At 38.4% G+C, this 6,724-nt stretch overlaps 1 pseudogene; it reads left to right on the top strand.

Moving 5' to 3' along the window:
• Positions 1-742: 742 nt before the first annotated feature.
• On the top strand, positions 743-6,472 carry LOC115739681 (annotated as a pseudogene).
• The last annotated feature ends 252 nt before the right edge of the window (positions 6,473-6,724 follow it).

Genomic DNA, 6,724 nt, shown 5'->3' with positions numbered 1-6,724 from the left:
GATTATATGAATAAATGGCTCGAATCCTTAGTTGGTGTTGCAAAACCGAATTGATTCGGCTTGTTCAGACATCCGAAACAGGTACACGAAAATCTCTCTCTCTGTTTTCTCCTTTTCTTTGTTTTTGTCACACTTGGGTTTCTTTTCCTTCTACGTTCACAAGCAGCACCTGTTGAAGGAAAGTGAGGGTGGGCTGAGCTGTGACTTTTTTCAACATGGGCAACGCTTTCATTGTTAAAAGTTTGTTTTAAGCCTAAAAGATTATATTATTCACGAAAAAGTGGACTTATAGATACTCTTAGACACTCTATTGCTTGAATAAGGTCGAAACCTTCCAAAAAATTTCTCCAAAAATAGAGTAGATTCTCTCCATGCACTTTTCGTTCCATCAACTGAAAAAGGCAAAAAATCCTCCTTTATTTCCTCCCAGTTGACCAACACGCTCTGCTGTCTTTTGTTTCGTCTAAGCTTCTGTTCAGAGTAACTATATCTCTCCCTAAGTGTTATTCATTGTCTGTACAGGCTTTACAGAGCCGCTATCTATAGTAACGTAATATTATAATGTCAATTACAATCGATTCTGATTACTGAAATATATCTAACAAAATCAATCCTCTGTAAAGGCTATAGATAGGCTCATGTATAGACAACGAATAACAAACAGAAATTTCACAATTATTCTAACACTAAGGAATCACCGTTCAATGTCTCTTACGTTTATAGCTTTTGATTGACCAGACTCAAAAGTAACTTTTTTCTGGACTGAGCTTGTTTTCTTTGGTGAGTTTCGCAGGGAAGCAACAATGATCAATGCTGGTGAAACCGGGATTCCAGTTAGACTTGAGGTCTGTGTCTCAATTCCCTCGTTTGTTTTATTTTACAGTTTTATTGGGAAAAGAGGTACCTGGGAATGATCTTGATCAATGCTCTCCGCCTGTTTGATGATTTAGAATCAATTTCCCAAAATTTTCAGGGGAAGTTCAAGGCCATGGTTTTCTGTTGGGTCCTTGGACTTGGGTCTCTCGTGGCTTGGAACAGTATTATGACCATTGTAGATTATTACTATACAGTGTTCCCGGTAATCAATTGCGAGCTATTCCCAACTTCCCACTTTTTGTTGTAGTAAATACACCGATTTCTCTGTTTTGTGTTCTAAATTTAGTGAACTTTTGTTCTCTTTAGCTGTCTGATATTGATATGGAAGAGTCTTGACTCTGCTTGAGTTCTGAGAATTGTAGCTCTGAATTGTTTAGTCAATAGTCTCTGACTCAGGTGTTTCTAGTGAATTTTCCCAATCAAGTCGATCTGTTGCACCATGATTTCATCATCTCCATCATGGCTATGGTTCTATTTCTTCATCACTTGCCTCATGGCTGATATAACTATGACTATGCAGGGTGACATCCGGACAAATTCTTAATATATTCATCTTAGAAGTGCTATTTTAGGACTAGCAAGCTATTTACTTTTCTTTCGATATCTATTCTTCTAATTATGTAGGTTTGTAATTTGCTCAGGGTAATGAAAAGTCACAGGTTGATTGCGTTGTTCTAACTATGTGCCTTGTGTTGGCTGAAGCATTACCATCCTTCAAGAGTGCTTACACTTCTTTATCTGCCATTTGCAATTGGGACTATGGCTATCCTATTGTATCGTGAGTTCAGAGTTGACACAAGAAAAAGGAATATAGTTGGATACACTCTTTACACTCTAAGCACACTCTTTCTCATAGTTACAAGTTGTCCGAAGGCATTAATCTCTGTATTCATGGTTCTCCTAAAACTGCAATAATAGTATCTTACATTCACTCCATTGCTGGATTTCATACATGATAGTTGGACTTAACCACGTCAGGGAAGGGGGGAGCAGGGCCTTACTTCGGTAAATGTGTGCCCGTTTCCTATTTTGGAGTGGCTAATGCTCAAGTTCAGGGTGGTATGGTCGGCGATCTATCTCTCACGTGTCCTGAATTCATGCAGGTGGGCGATCCCCTACAGTGTTCGTCGCATTCTTTCCCCAACTTATTCCCATACATCTTTCGCGTCAGATCTTGTGTTTTCTACCTCAATTTCTGGAGGAATTTTCATTTATGAAGTCGTATTTTGCTGGTTCAGCTGCATCAGGAGCTCTAACATCTGCTTTGAGGCTGATCACAAAAGCAGCCTTCGACAAGGCTCATGACGGTCTTCGCAAGGGAGCTAGTATGTAATTCTTCGTGGTCAGAAAAACGTTACCAAATTCTAGATTCATCATGTCATGTATGCATGGGTCTTGTTGTTTGTGGAACTTGAACACTCGGGCAAGTCTAGTTTGACTTGATAGTCATCTGCAATCACGTGCTGATGGTATTCAGTCCCTAGGGACTTAGGTTTTATATCATATTACGGTCCCATCTCATTTTTTAACGTATTATCATTAAGTAGGTAAAATCCACCTTATCTCTTGCCTCGTTTATACACGGAGGAAACTTGGGGTGCAATAATCAGCTTTGTCAATTGAAAGCAATATGCAGAACTATTCTGATCAATCTTGAATTTGTTTTTCAGTTTTGTTTCTTGCAATCTCCACGTTCTTTGAGTTTATATGCGATTTGGTTCGCTAAGATTCCGGTTGTGAAGTACTGGCGCTCCAAGGCAGCCTCAGAAGGGTCTAAAACTGTCTCAGCTGATCTTGCTGCCGTTGGAATCCAAAGAGAGGTACGTCATAGCAGCGGAACTTTCTCTGTTGTAATTGTAAAATTTATGTTCCATTTAATGTATATGAAACCTTGAATATTTTGAAATTTTGGTAGGATGGAGACTCTACAGATGATCGACTGAGCAACAAACAAATGATATTTCAGAATATAGATTATGCCGTTGATCTATATCTTATACTTGTTTTGACACTGACAATTATTCCAGGCTTTCTCTACGAGAACACCGGAAAACACCAGTTGGGATCATGGTGAGTACTTAAATGGAAGCCAATTGCTCTACTTCAAGTAAATGATACACTTCTTGATTACAATCCTATAGTTGTAAGATAATTTCATATGCTTTTGTTGATTGTATGCAAATCAAGTTACTCTCTCTATGTGTCTGCAAAGGTTTGTGTACTCACTACCGCCTTGCTTCACCGGTTTTGTTTCAGGTATCCGCTGGTTCTGATTGCTCTGTTCAATATATGGGATTTCGTATCTCAATACATTCCTCTTATCATCAAGTTAGAGTCTCGAAAGGGCCTCATGTTAGCAACTCTTGCCCGCTTGTTGCTTGTCCCAGAATTCTATTTCACAGCAAAGTGTGGTGATCAGGGGTGGATGATATTGTTGGTGGTTTGTTTATAAAACAAACGAGGAGGTGTCTTGTCCCACTTGACAGTTATTTTATTTGTTCAATTAATGAAAGGACACAAAGGTCGTGTCCATTCAATTGGTGGTTATTTTCTAAAAACACTTTTACAACCTTTGGAGTATTTGTGTTTGTTCAAAAATAACTACCGACTCAAACATGAAAATGTGTGATTGAATGTATAGTTTCGAACGTGAAGAGATATGTTTGAACTATCAGTTATTAAACACGAAGAGTTGCAATTTTAAAAACAAAAAAACTATTTTCGAACAATGAAAAGGTATGTGAGAATTAACATCTTTTCGGAAGCCAAAATGTGTGTTCTTTTCTCATTATATATTCAACTATTCTGCTCATTGTTCACAACTTCTAACTTCAATTTTCGTCCTTTCAAACAAGAGAAATACAGCCTTCGTTTCCAATTGTTTCCTAGAGAGTTCTCGAAGAAATATTAAAATTGCTATATAATATTCTCGCTTGAGACTTTGTTGTATCTTGGAGGATTTTTGCCGAAAATCATTAACAACGTTGTGGGGCAAATAATTCCTTAAAGAAAGTGCTATCACGCCTCAGAGTTTGATTCCTTTGTTCATCCCATTTGATCATATTTTACAGACAGATATTGCTCGTATCGTTCTTGGGTTTGACCCATGGTTATCTTACTGTCTCTGTCATGATAGTAGCACCTAAAGGCTACAAGGTTTGACCTGAACTTCATTTTTTTTAGTCGTGTTCATTGTAGCATATTTTTTTCCGTGAGCTGTTTTCTCAGGGACCGGAGCAAAATGCCTTGGGCAACTTGCTTATGCTGTTCCTCTTTGGTGGAACATTTGCGGGAGTCGCTCTGGGCTGGTTGTGGATCATAGGCAATGACAAGTTTCAGACAGTAGTCATCGCTGTCACTAGGGAAGGAACTGACTTCAGGGTTCTTTCGATTTGCAAATATTAAAAATGACCACGTCAGCGTCGGTCGTGCTACGTAGAATGCTTAGTGTCTATGTCATTAATTTTCGATCAAAATTGGTAGGATGGACTCAATTGACAAATTGTGAAAAGGTCTGAGATTCAATTGATAAAATGGAATGATTTGCTTTTAAATTGACAAAAGAGCAATAGGGTTTGGACTTCTTGAACATTTTTCTCCTTCCTTTGTAAAGCATAGCTATGTAGTTGAACTTAAGTTTCTGTGCTGAAGAATAACAGATTAAATATTGGAGTTCTATATTTTCTTTGATCCCCGAATCAAGTCGCGAGTATCTAATTCTCCGGAGAATAGTTGCTCGCTATATTCACAGTACTGAAGTTCTGAAAAAGTAATGCGCATAGCTAAAAGTTTTCACCTTTTCCAGTTTCCTGGCATCATAACCGGGAAGAGTTTCATACGCCAAAGACTAATCAAATCATGTCCATTACATGTATTCAATAGAAGTTTTCGCAGGAAACGTATTCCGGGTTTTGGGGGGGAAAAGAAACTAGGTCGTACCAAACTCCTTTTCTCCCTCTTGCAACCAAAAAGATTAATGCCCGAATTCTCACGAATGAAAAAAAAAATTCATATATCTATTTCCCTTTTAATACTTAGTCATTATTAGATTACTAAGCACATTGCTCTAATTCATCTAGACAATTCAGATCAAGAGATGTGATACACCCTATTCGTTTCGGGAAAATTATCAAGAAAGTCGTCAATCTATTACAATTTTGTCAATTCAGTTCTAAACTTTTAATTTGGCAATTTAGTCCTAAATCATTTTATATTTGTGTTAATTCAGTCCTTTCTAATCAAAATTATTGATGTGGACGCCGGCCATTCTACGTAGCACGGCCGGCCTAACGTGAATTTTTTAATAATATTTTCATTAGTTTTTTAACTCTTATAATTTTTCTTTTTGTCTTTACTTTTTTTCCCTTGTACTTAGGTGAGGGTGTCGCGGCCCTTGCCGGGTCTAAGCGAAGGCAGCGACAACCATCACCTAGACCCAACGAGAGCCGCAATGCACTCTCCTAGGTCCGACTAGGGCCGCAACGCCCTCACCAAGCGAGGGCACCGCAGCCCTCACCAGATTTGGGCAAGGGCTTTCATGACTAGAGCCAGCGAGGGTCGGCCAGCAACCCTTGCCGACCTAAGTACATGGGAAAAAAAAAGTAAAATAAAATAAAATAAAAAAGAAATATATTATAAAAAGAAACTCAAAATATTGTTATAAAATGTCCAAGTGAGTACTAGTAGTACCATGTAGAATAACCAGTGTTAATCTTAGCGATTTCCATCCGACCTTGGCCGGAAAGGATTTAATTGACATAAGTACAAAAGGTTTAAGACAAAATTAACCAAAAAAAAAGTTTATAATTGAATTGGCACAATTGCAATAGGTTTATGACTTCTTTGGCAATTATCCCCATTTTGTTACTGATTTTGCACATCTCAGACCTTGGATATGATATCATAACTAAATCTTGTTACTTTATTAATTAAAGATTAATTGTAGAGAATATTTTGTTGGCGACACTAATTAAGATTCTTTAAATGGATGTGATTCTATAAATTTACTTCTAACCACCTCCCGCGTACTTTCAATCGACTGAGCGTTGTCACGTGCCTTGCTTTCAAGAGGATGAGGCCGCAAATTCCGTTCCTGCTCCATCATCCTCGGTCGTCACCAGGCCCTCGATCATTCCCAGACTAAACCAGAAGCAGCTGCAAGCATGGAGAGCGCGGATGCAACAATGACCAATGCTGGTGAAACAGGGGTTCCAGTTAGACTCGAGGCATGCATCTTAATTCACTCGTTTTGGTCTTGTTTTACAGTTTTATTAGGAAAGGCGATACATGCTATTATCTTGATCAATGGTCTCCGCCTGTTTGACGACATGTTAGAGTCAATTTCCGAGTTCTTCAGGGGAAGGTCAAGGGCATGGTGTTCTGTTGGGTCCTCGGACTTGGGTCTCTTGTGGCCTGGAACAGTATGGTGACAATTGGAGATTATTACTATGAAGTTTTCCCGGTAATCTGTAGCGGGTTATTCCCAATTTCCCATATTTTTTTTAAGTAAATACCTTGATTTCTCTGTTTTCTGTTCTATATTTTGGTAACTTTTTGTTCTCTTTAGCTGTTTCATATAAACATGGAAGAGTCTTGACTCTTTTTGTTCCGAGAATTCGTAGCTCTGTAATTGTTTACTGAACAGTGTCTGACTAGAAAATAGGTGTGTCCAGTGAATTTTGCTAATCAAGTTGATTTGTCGTACCATGGTTTCATCATCGTCATTATGGCTATGGTTCATTTTATTCATCACTTGCCTCGGGGCAATACGAGTGTGTTGCTATATGGTTGATATATCTATTGCTATGCTGGGTGACATCCGGATGAGTTCTTAACATAATCACCTTAG

Source organism: Rhodamnia argentea, chromosome 9 (genome assembly GCF_020921035.1).
Source record: "Rhodamnia argentea isolate NSW1041297 chromosome 9, ASM2092103v1, whole genome shotgun sequence".
Classification (NCBI taxonomy): Eukaryota; Viridiplantae; Streptophyta; class Magnoliopsida; order Myrtales; family Myrtaceae; genus Rhodamnia; species Rhodamnia argentea.
Note: the sequence above shows the minus strand (reverse complement) of the source record. Positions and strands in the feature narration are given on the sequence as shown.